We start from the raw sequence: 12,753 nt of genomic DNA on the forward strand, positions 1-12,753 counted from the left end.
GTGTTTGAAGGGTAATGCCACAATCATTTCAACGGGAAGTTTTCTTTATGTTCGATCGACTTACACATGACTTGTTACACTGCCTGCTGGTTTCATGATGCACAATTTTGTGGACATTCCTTAGAGACAACACGGTAAAAAAAAAAAAAAAAACAGCCAGTGTTGTTTTATAGCTAATAGATTGCATGATGGTCAAAGGCTGCACTGAAGTCGAGAGTCGCGAAGAAGTATCTATGATCAGTGTTTATGTAAAAATGTCGAAAGCGTGGTTATAAGTATTCAGAGGATGCTTGCAGTCACTTTTTAAGTATTCAGACCTGTGGTGGTCTCATACCCCACTCACACACACACATATCCACCCTACTTTCATTTTCCTTTGACGAATCTGAAGGATGAAAGTTGATGTCTGGATGGTTGGTCAGGTTCTTGCCACTCAAGAAATGTGTGCAGTGTATGTTTGGTCGAATACAGACGTCTTTGAATGATGAGGGGGACACGTGATTCAGCAGATCGATCCCCTATCCTGACACTAAACTGAGCATTGAATGCGTTTTTTTATGTCAATCTTTCATGTGGAATTATAAACAAGTAGCAACATGTGATTCGTGCACATAAACGGCATCGCGTCAATAACGCGTTGTGTATGAAATTCAAAGGGTTTGTTTTGTTTTTTTTAAGATAAAAAAAAAGTATGGTTGGTAGGCGAACAACCATTCTCGCCAACAAAAGAGACACTGTCGCTTTAACTGCGGCGTTGCTGTCTGTTCGGGATGAAACAATTCTAGTTTCAACTGGAGAAAGATCCGTTCTCACAAGAAAAGTAATATGATGCATTATGATTTTTTTTTAACACAAAAGCAGTACAATGCAACACTGTTCTGTAATACACAAGGCAGCGCGACGCAAGGCAGTTTTGTGCAGTGACAAGGCAAAAGGGAAATAATTTATTTCTTGTGCCCCCTGGGTGCATCGAAACATTACACACGTACATACATCTTTTACACATACCATGTAAACAGTAAGAGTGACGGCAATTCGCAACACCGTCACCGTCACCGTCACCGATCCCTCAGATTCCGAATCCTTTGGGGCGCCTTTGAAGCTTTGTCAACCACCTTCCTCCAGTCCTCGCGTCTCTCGGACGCTCTCAGGGTGTCTCTCAGCTCCATGCCTGTCCACTCTCGGATGTTGTCCTCCCATCTCTTCCTTTGTCTGCCTCTTCTTCTTCCTCCCCTCACTGTGCCTTGTAAGATTGTTTTAGCAAGACCAGAGGAGCGTGTGACATGACCAAACCACTTCATGCGCAACACAGTACGATACAAAGACATACAATAACGTGGAGTACAATACACACCATACGATTGAACGAAACATGCAAAGCCATACAATATAGATGCAGATCCATGGACTGGAGCTTGGGGGGAAGCGGGTAATGACCGTCCGATGTCCAGAGGTTTCTTGCTTTTCCTGAACTGCAGTCTTGAGGAGGGCGGGTGTCAAAGCACTTCGATCACTGAAACACTGAGCTGCTGGCGCATGCTGCTCATTTCTGTTTGCACGTACGCATTACTTCGGTATCATCCCCACACACACACACACACACACGTGCGAAGAGTCAGAGATACGTGTATGTATGAAACATACTCTGTCTCACTCTCTCTCACGCGCAGACTCAAAATCGATTTGAAATACGCTAACTCTCCCATTATAAACAAATGAACGCTTCGTGTTGCTTAATGAGGTCTCTAATAGTAGAAGTCCATCAAACAGCAGCACGTAGAGATGGTCTGTTTCAGTTGTAAACATAAGAACACCTGCATGACACGTGCATGGTATTCTGACTGAAGAAGACTGTTCGAAACAATGCACCTCTTTGTTCCGCCCTTGGTGTGATCTGTGTGATCTGTGTCTGGACTGGTGCATCGCAGGAGCCACACCTGGTTGGTTTTGTCGCAGTAGAGACTGGGGCTGCGAAATACAGATAAGTGCCAGAGATGCTTTGTGTGACCTTCGACGTTCAGATGCCAAGTAGGGAGGCTGCCACACAATATCTTCTGGAAGCTTGGTCCACAACAGTGGAGGCGAACAAACACACCAAAATCTTCTTCTTCTCCTTCTTCTTCTTCTTCTTCTCCTTCTCCTCCTCCTTCTTCTTCTCCTTCTTCTTCTTCTCCTTCTTCTTCTCCTTCTTCTTCTCCTTCTTCTTCTTCTCCTTCATCTTCTCCTTCTTCTCCTTCTCCTTCTTCTTCTTCTCCTTCTTCTTCTTCGTTGGCTGCAACTCCCACGTTCACTCGTAAGTACACGAGTGGGCTTTTCCAGCTTTTCCATGTATGACCGTTTTTACCCCGCCAAGTAGGCGGCCATATTCCGTTTGCGGGTGTTGGTTTGGTTTGTTTGTGTTTTTCACTCCTGGGTTGGATCTGACTGTAAGGACCAGGAGATGGAATTGACAGCTTGTGAGAATGACTGCAACAGGCAGTGCAGCGCATAAGTTCTAAAAAATTTCTCTCAATGTGGAATGTCTCATACATAGAAGCAAGTTGTGTGCTCTTATGTGTACTGCTTCTTAACTCACTCAGTACGGCCAGTCCTCTCTTCTCCTATTCACAGACCCTTCAGATGTCCAGTGGGTGTCTGAATGACCCAACCTTTAGCTTCCGTCGTCAGAATTGTGGTATTCTTTGTCAACATTTACCTCTTCAGTATAAGAGCCTTCCACTTGCAATATTTTGATGATGGTAATTGGCGTGAAACGCTGTTAACTCTTTCCATACGAACGGCGAAAGAGACGACGTTAACAGCGTTTCACCCCAATTATCACCATCGAAATATTGCAAGTGGAAGGCTCTTATACTGAAGAGGTGAATGTTGACAAAGAAATACCACTATTCTGACGACGGAAGCTAAAGGTTGGGTCATTCAGACACCCACTGGACATCCGAGGGGGCTGTGTAGAGGAGAAGAGAGGACTGGCCGTACTGAGTGAGTTAACGTCGTCTCTTTCGCCGTTCGTATGGAGAGAGTTAAATTAACTGGAGGCAAGTGGTGGCTGAGTGAGGCGCTGCAGTGGTGACGACACGCTCAGTTCACTGGCTGTGTTTCAATGGTCGATATAGTGTGTGGGTTAACTCACTCAGTACGGCCAGTCCTCTCTTCTCTTCTCCTCTACACAGACCCCTCGGATGTCCAGTGGGTGGGTGTCTGAATGACCCCCAACCTTTAGCTTCCGTCGTCAGAATTGTGGTATTCTTTGTCAACATTCACCTCTTCAGTATATAAAAGCCTTCCGCTTGCAATATTTTGATGGTGGTAACTGGGGTGAAACGCTGTTAACGGCGTCTCTTTCGCCGTTCGTATGGAGAGAGTTAATGACGAGCCTGGGCATGCACAATTGATTTTTTAGATACACGAATGAAGACTTATTGTATTGTATGTAGTATGCTCTAATATAGAATATTCCACAACTGGGGGCAAGTAGTTTCCTCCAATGTGTAATAATTCTTAATTGGGGACACGTATTATGCTCTAGTGTGTAATGATTCTTAATTAGAGGCACGTATCATGCTCTAATGTGGAATGTTTAACATCTGAAAGCATGTAATATGCTCTAATGTGGAATGTTTAACATCTGAAAGCATGTAATATGCTCTAATGTGGAATGTTTAACATCTGAAAGCATGTAATATGCTCTAATGTGGAATGATTCACAACTGGAGGCAAGTATTATGCTCTGATATGGAAGCATTTTCAACCGGAGGCAAGTACTATGCTCTAATACAGAATGCTTAACATCTGGAAGCAAGTACCAAACTGCGCTGTGGACTGTTTTCACAACAAGTATTTGCTCTACTGTGAAACGTTTCATTTCTGGAGGTCGTTATCAACCTCAATTATGAAATGTTTCGCAGCTGGCCACAACAACACAAGTATTCTGCTCAGTTGTGGAACATTCTGCATCTGGAGACAAGTGCCATGCTGTGATGTGGAATCTTTCACAAATGGGGGTTACTTCCGTCACCCAAACTCCTCTCGGTCAAACAGTTCAACGGCAAAGTTCAGGTTCAGGCTTGTTTGTTGTTGTCGTTCCCTTCCACGTGAACAAAACAGTTCAGGAAGACCGAGCGATCTTCTTGAGGCCATGAAAAGGGGTGTGTCGCTTCGGTTCCAATGATCACCGTTGAGATTCCTGATTTTAATGCTGATCTTGAACTCAACACATTGCACTACACTTGCACCACAGCCCTCGCCTCACCCGCCCCCACCCCCACCCCCACCCCCTCACACACACACACACACACACACACACACCTCAAGGATTGACATAAACTGTAAAGTTTCGTTGAACTATACATCTCAGGGTTGAAAGAAAGTTTTCCAACAGAAGTTGGGGTGTTGTTTTTTCTTCTGACATTTCAATCAGAGCAGGGTGGATGAATTTACAATTCATCGGAAATATAATCTAGGCAAATGGGGAAACTGGGAATCTAAATGTTTTTGTTTGTTTCTTTGTTGCTTTTCATACATAGTCTTCAGATTATGCCTTGGAACATGAACTTTCAGTGGCATTTCATTAGATGGGCGAAGAGTTCGAGATGATGTGTATGTGGGTGTGTGGGTGTTGTTGTTGTTGTTGTTGTTGTTGTTGTTGGTTTTGTTGTTTTTTTTCTGTGTTTTTTTTTTGTTTTTTTTTGTTTGTTATTTTTTAATTCCAAAAAGGGGCTTTCATGTTCACATTTACTCTTGCTCAAAGTGAAAAGGTTTTACCTGTTCAGGTTTCCATTTGCTCAGAGTAAACGTATTTTACATGTACACATTTTCCTCTTGTTCAAAGTAAACGGGTTTAACACGTTCACGTTACTTCTTTCTCAAAGTATAAGGATTCTACATGTTCAAGTGTCCTCTTGCTCAAAGTACAAGGATTCTACATGTTCAAGTATCCTCTTTCTCAAAGTATAAGGATTCTACATGTTCAAGTATCCTCTGGCTCAGAGTAAATGGTTTTGACATGTTCACGTTTCCTCTTTCTCAGAGTATTATGATTTTACATGTTCACGTTTCCTCTTGCTCAAAGTAAGCGTGTTTCATTTTCACGTTTCTCTTTCTCAAAGTAAAGGGGGTTTCACACCTTCACGTTTCCTCTTCCTCACAGGAAACAGGTTTCACATCTTCACGTTTCCTCTTGCTCAAAGGAAACAGGTTTCACATGTTCACGTCTCCCCATGCCCAAAGTAAAGGGGGTTTTACATGCTCACATTTCCTCTTGATCGAAGTAAAGGATTTTACATATTCAAGCATCCTCTCGCTCAAAGTAAACATGTTTTACATTTTCCACGTTTCCGCTTGCTCAAAAAAAAGCGGAGGGGGGCGGAATACATGCTCACGTTTCCTCTTGCTCAAAGGAAACAGGCTTTTACATATATACGTTTCCTCCTGCCTTATGTAAACGGGTTTTACATGTTCAAGTATCCTTTGCTTAAAGTAACAGAGTGTAAGGTGTGAGCGGTTCCTCTTGCCCAAAGTAAACGGGTTTAACATGTTCAGGATTCCTCTTGCTGAAAGTAAAAGGATTTCATATGTTCAAGTATCCTCTTGCTCAAAGTAAAGGGGGTCTACATGTTCACGTTTCCTCTTGCTGAAAGCAAAGGGGACTTTACATGTTGCTTGATGTAAAGAATGTTTAACATGTTCACGTTTCCTCTTGCTCAAAGTAAAAGGAACTTACATGTTCAAGTGTCCTCTTGCTCAAAGCAAATGGCGTTTACATACTCACGCTTCCTCTTGCTCAAAGTGAAGTGAGTTAACATGTTCACATTTCTTCTTTTTCAAAGCCACGGGCGTGCTCACGTTTCCTCTAGTTTAGAATAAAGTGGTGTTTTTGTTCTTTTTTTTTTTTGTTTTTATGTACGTGTTCACATTTCCGCTTGCTTAAAGTAAAGAGCGTTCACGTTTCCTTTTGCTCAAAGCAAGTCGCACTGCACTATCAGGCACCTTTTGTAACAGTGATGTATGTTATGAAGCATTTTCTGTCATTAGAAATATAGTCCAAATGTTAACGTTTGACATCTGGCTCAGAACATGAATAACGACAAACGCTGCTTACAAGAAAATGCTCAGAATTTTGTAGCTTGCATCTGCACCTTCATCGATTTGTAAACAAAACCAGGAAACTTAACTGAAACAGATTCATTATTACTGGACTTAATTAAGCAAAACTTGATGCAGTTCTCATTTCTTTGTTCTTTGGACACAGAATCAAAAGAAAACAAAAACAAAAAACGAAGTTCTGATTCTGGTGTGTTCTTGCAAAAAAGGGAACCATTTATTTCTGTCATGAATTGTTTTGTTTGTTTTTATTGCAAAAAAGATATGGATTTAGCGGCGACATACCAATTCTACATCATGAACAGGGATTTTTTTTATTACGAACATACCCGATGATGATAGCGTCTCCCGTCGGTCCGACGGATTAGTAGGCAGGCAGGCTTATCTGTCGGTGTGTGTCCTCATATGGGAGAAGAGGCCGATTCTGGATGCGCAGCACTTCCCACAGGTGTTGCAAGGGAAACGTCTCCAGAAGTTGAGCCCTGCTTCCTTCGCTCACACTTCTCCTTAATGGCCAGCGTTCTCTTGTTTTCAAACGTCTTTATGCCACTAGAGCACAGCATCCTCCAGCGAGAGCGGTCAAGGGCATCAGTTTCCCAGGAAGCGATGTCTATGTCACAGGCTTTGAGGTTTGTCTTCAAGGTGTCCTTGAAGCGCTTGCAGGGTCTTCCACGTTCACGGTGGCCTTCCTTCAGCTGGCCATACAAAAACATCCTCGGGATCCTGCTGTTTGTCATGCGGACAACGTGTTCTGCCCGGCGTAGCTGGCACTGGATCAGCAGGCTTTCGATGCTGGGCAAGCCGCTCCTCCCTAGGACCTGGAGGTTGGAGACCCTCTCTTGCCACTTTATGCCGAGGATCTTTCGTAGGCATCTCTGGTGAAACTGCTCGAGTTGTTGAATGTGACGGCGATACGTCGTCCATGTTTCACAGCAGTACAACAAGGTGGTCAGCACAACAGCTCTGTAGGTTTTCATCTTGGTGCTGAGCCTGATGCCTTTGTTGTTCCACAGCCTGTTGTTGAGTCTGCCAAAGGCGGAGCTGGCCTTGGCGATGCGCAGCATCACTTCTGCATCAAGGGCTCCGTTGCTGCATAGGGTGCTGCCCAGGTAGCAAAACTTGTCGACTGACTTGATCTCTGTGTCATTAATCTTGATTGCAGGTGTGGGGGGGGGGGAGGTGTAAGTTGGTTCAGTGTAAGTTGGTTCAGACACACAGGTGTAAGTTAGTTCAGGCACACAGGTGCAGGTTGGTTCAGACACACAGGTTTACGTTGGTTCAGACACATAGGTGTAACTTAGTTCAGACACACAAGTGCAGGTTGGTTCAGACACACAGGTTTACGTTGGTTCAGACACATAGGTGTAAGCTGGTTCAGACACACAGGTGTAACTTAGTTCAGACACACAAGTGCAGGTTGGTTCAGACACACAGATGTAAGCTGGTTCAGACAGACAGGTGTTGGTTCAGACACACAGGTGTAAGTTGGTTCAGACACACAGGTGTTAGTTGGTTCAGACACACAGATGTAAGCTGGTTCAGACAGACAGGTGCTGGTTCAGACACACAGGTGTGAGTTGGTTCAGACACACAGGTGTAAGTTGGTTCAGTGTAAGTTGGTTCAGACACACAGGTGTAAGTTGGTTCAGACACACAGGTGTAAGTTGGTTCAGTGTAAGTTGGTTCAGACACACAGGTGTAAGTTAGTTCAAACACACAGGTGCAGGTTGATTCAGACACACAGGTTTAAGTTGGTTCAGACACATAGGTGTAAGTTGGTTCAGACACATAGGTGTAAGTTGCTTCAGACACACAGGTGTAAGCTGGTTCAGACACACAGGTGTAAGCTGGTTCAGCCACATAGGTGTAAGTTGGTTCAGTGTAACTTGGTTCAGACACACAGGTGTAAGTTGGTTCAGACACATAGGTGTAAGTTGGTTCAGTGTAAGTTGGTTCAGACACACAGGTGTAAGTTGGTTATTTCATTACAGATTTCTGTTTTGATTTTTTTTTAAACATTTCAATATCCTGCGCAGTAATCGGATTTTACAATGCCGCGTTACTGTAAATGATAGCATTAGAAATACAGCGTAATTGCCAAATATTTCACATGTCCGATAAATCGATAAATAGTGATAGAACATCTAAAATCATGAAATACTGGGGTGTGTATGTGTGTGTGGGGGGGGGGGGGTGGTTGTTGTTCCTTTTGCTTTTGTTTTTGATTCCCAGGACTGTGACCAGAAGACAAAATCATGCATTCAGTACCCCTGAAACATTGTGGCCAGCACGAAAAAGGTAGATAATTCAGTACAGCAAATCTTCCTTGTCATCCTAGCCATCTCCCGAGATTCAGTTTCAGTTTCAGTTTCAGTTTCTTTGAAAGCGTCACACCCCCGAAAGCGGAGTATGGCTGCCTACATGGCAGGGTAAAAACGGTCATACACCTAAAAGCCCACTCGTGTACATCCGAGTGAACGTGGGAGTTGCAGCCCACGATCGCAGAAGAAGAAGAAGACGAAAGCGTCAAAGCGCAGATCGGTACTAATACCCAACACCGCAACTGTTTCAAAGGCGAGAAAGGCCAGACCTTGGCGTTCGCCCAAAAACTGGAGGCAAGTAAAGGGATGCCATCCATCCTTGAGCTTGCTAAGGAGCATAGTTTGGGTGTCTCCCTTGAGTTGTCTTCAGTACTTCACTGACAGCAGAATTTGGGCGTTCACGTTACGTTTACAGCTGACGCACATCATGAACTATGTCTAGGAGCGGAACCCCTCAGGCAAACATTGTCAAAAAGGAGAAAATCCATATTGATTGGCCAACAAAATATATATGGACAGCCGTGAAAGGGAAAGGCGGTAGGATTGTGACCATACATTCTCATTGCAGAGAAAAAAACCCTCAGTCATCACACACAGAAAGTCGTTGAGACTTGAGCGCTTTGAATTCAATCCAAAAAAAAAATCGAAATTTACAGTACAAAGTAATGAACAGCCTGCAGCCTTAGCAGTAAATGTCTGAGAGTTAAAAGACATGGTGAATATTCAGCCGTGATTAGTTATAATGACTATGACTCTGTCAGGATACAAAGCGACGCCCATCTGTCTGCACACAGACAAACATCACCAACTATTTTTCCTGAACCAAGCTAAATTCATTTCCTTTAAAGTCTGCTTTGGAGCATAGGTTTTAACTCATTCTACTCCAGGTACGAGATAACTCGTACCATGATTAACTTCCTCCGTGAACCGGGTACGAGTATTCTCGTACCGACACACTATTCTAATTTTATTCATTCTTGCTTGGTACAGTTGGCATTCTAAACTGAACCGTTTACTGATTACGAAAGTATGAAAACGAAGCTTTGTTTGACCGATTAAAACCATTTTCCATCGATTTTTGTTGTTTTTGTGAACCACCCTGTTTTTTTTTCTGCAGTGGTTTCATGTAGTGCAGGTCCAGGGAAGTTGTAGCAGGCATGTTGCTGTAGGGTGGAATGAGTTAACTCACTCAGTACGGCCAGTCCTCTCTTCTCCTCTACACAGACCCCTCGGATGTCCAGTGGGTGTCTGAATGACCCAACCTTTAGCTTCCGTCGTCAGAACTGTGGTATTCTTTGTTAACATTCACGTCTTCAGTATAAGAGCCTTCCGCTTGCAATATTTTGATGGTGGTAATTGGGGTGAAACGCTGTTAACGACGTCGTCTCTTTCGCCGTTCGTATGGAGAGAGTTAAACAGTTCTCCTGCTGAACGGAGGCACCGTGGCAGAATCAGGTGTTGAATTTCTGACCCAGTGTTTACCAGTGGTCAGTGTTCGATGCCCCGGGTTTCGGTATGGTGTTGTGTCCGTTGTGCCCTACGTTTCTCACTGAAACTTTCTTCCATCTGCATGTGCTTGCTGTGATTTTATCGCTGGGTGTGCTCTTTTTGCTGAGTTGTATACATTTGTGATGATTTTAGTGTGTTTTTCGTGATGCCTGGTTCCTTGGTGTTTATTTCATTCTGTTTTCATTTATCTATATTTGACAATGATGAATGTGATGTGCTCTGTTTTGCTTGCGATTTGCCACCTGTGGTTTGGGACTGTGATGGTGCCTGTGTTGATTTACTTATTTTTATGCCACTTAGTTTTACATATGTGTATTTTAGCCAATGTCATGTGAGACTGTGTTGACTTTGTACATATTTTTATGTCATTTAGTTTTGAATCTGTATATTTTGTTGTATAGCGCGGTGCCCTCCATCTGAAATGGGGGTACTGCGCTAGGCATAAGCCTGCATTGAACGCTGACATGTAATACAGGATATCTAATGTGCGCCAGTGTCAATTTCGATCTTCTACGTGCGTATACACACGACGGGGGTTTAGGCACAAGCAGGTCTGCACATCTCTTGACCTGGGAGATCGAGAAAATCTCCACCCTTTGCCCAACTGGCGCCGTTTCCGAGACTCGAACCGGGATTTCTCAGATTGAAAGTCCAACGCGGTAAAACGCTCGGTTATTGCGCCCGTCAGTTTAAGAGCTGAAGGAAGACCAGCCCTGAAATGGCCCTTTGAGGTCGGCCGGACGATAAAGCAAATGGTTTGGATTTGGCTGCAGATGCATCTACACTGGCATCTGGTGAGTGAGTGCCATGGCACTAAGAGGACGGTGAAGGAGGAACATCACTGATCTGGCGATAGACTACACGGTTCTTCGTTCTTCCCCAGATGAAGTGAGTTTCCTCCCCCGAGTCCCGCCCCCCCCCTCACCCCCACACCCCCTCCTCTGTGTGTGTGTGTGTGTGTGTGTGTGTGTGTGTATTGTTGTCCTGATCGCTGTGTGTTGGGATCCAGAACTCACTCCCTCCAACAACGCAACGCAACCTTCACCGAAGCCCTGAACAACTTGAAGAAGCAAGAAAAGGTTATTACCCACGCCCCCGTCTACCACCACCCCCCACCCCCCCCCCCCCCACCCCCCCAAAAAAAAAAAAAAAAAAAAAACTACTGAAATAAACCAGATATCTTAGAATTCTTTCCCACAGTTCAAAAATAACTCTTATATGTCAATCAGATGATGATTTTTTAGATGTTCACTGACGGACTAAATGTTTGCACTGTGAAAGTTGAATCACACTGAGTCTCCAGGCGAGAAATGATTTTATCCACAGCCTTTCAGGGAGGGACAAAAAAAAATACACACACACAAACACACACACAAACACACACACAAAACACACACACACACACCCGTGCCGCCCCGCCTCGGGGTCTCGGCCGACGTCTCCCACTTCGTTTGCGTTGCCGCACATGGCCCCAGAGGACCAATCTCCGTGTCCAGGTTCGGGAATATTAACCCGATTCCATTTCGATCCAACGAGAGCACGATGATGGAATAAAACAACAGTGCTTCGATTCAGAACGGACTTCTTCTATCTCTTAGGACCGACTGACCCATGTTCAACTGCTGTTCACATGTGTGAAGGAGGAAGGTGGCAGAATGGTTAAGACGCTCAGCTGCCAATACAGAGAGTCCGTGAGGGTGTGGGTTCGAATCCCGCTCTCGCCCTTTCTCCTAAGTTTGACTGGAAAATCAAACTGAGCGTCTAGTCTTTCGGATGAGACGATAAACCGAGGTCCCGTGTGCAGCACGCACTTGGCGCACTGAAAAAGAACCCATGGCAACGAGAGTGTTGTCCTCTGGCGAAATTACGTAAAATGAAATCCACTTTCATAGGTACACAAATATGTAAGCATGCACTCAAGGCCTGACTAAGCGCGTTGGGTTATGCTGCTGGTCAGGTATCTGCTCAACAGATGTGGTGTAGCGTGTATGGATTTGTCCGAACGCAGTGACGCCTCCTTGAGAAAGTGAAACTGAAACTGAAACTGTTCACATGGAAACCTTCTCCACTTCAGTCTTCAAAGTTCTCGTTTGAATATTTGCTACTACCACCAAGATCTGCACCTGCGGCGGCTCCACCCAGACTCGAGTCCCAGGCTTCGGCGCTCACCGCAGCAGCCCTCCTACTCGCTTCAGCTTGGCTCTTTTAGAGTGCTGCTGCCGAAGCGGTCCGGTATGGGTCTGACGCTTCAGCGCCATCCATTTTCAGGGCTGGTTGATTCGGCAGGTGAGTTGTTACACACTCCCACCGTCCCTGCTGTCTATATCGACCAACACCTTTTATGGTGTCTGATGAGCGTCAACGTTAGGCACCTTAACCGGACGTTTGGTTCATCCCACAGCGCCAGTTCTGCTTACCAAAAATAGCCCACTGGCCACTCGCATTCGACTCGAAGGCCCTAACCCTAACCCTAAACCCTACCCCTAACCCCTTAACCCTAACCCTAACCCTACCCTAACCCTAACCCTAGCCCTAACCCTAACCCAACCCAACCCTAACCCTAACCCTAACCCAACCCAACCCTAACCCTACTAACCCTAACCCTAAACCCTAACCCTAAACCCTAACCCTAACCCTAACCCCAACCTAACCCGAACCTAACCCGAACCCTAACCCTAACCCAAACCAAGGTATTTTTTTTTATCTTTCCTCCACTCAGTGTTGTACCCTCAGTTTTAATCCTAAAATCTGTTACCTGACGGTTCACAAAATAATGAGAATTTTCAGAAACTCTAACCCGAGGTAATTTTTGTTTGTTTGT

This window comes from Babylonia areolata, chromosome 3 (genome assembly GCF_041734735.1).
Source record: "Babylonia areolata isolate BAREFJ2019XMU chromosome 3, ASM4173473v1, whole genome shotgun sequence".
Lineage (NCBI taxonomy): Eukaryota > Metazoa > Mollusca > Gastropoda > Neogastropoda > Buccinidae > Babylonia > Babylonia areolata.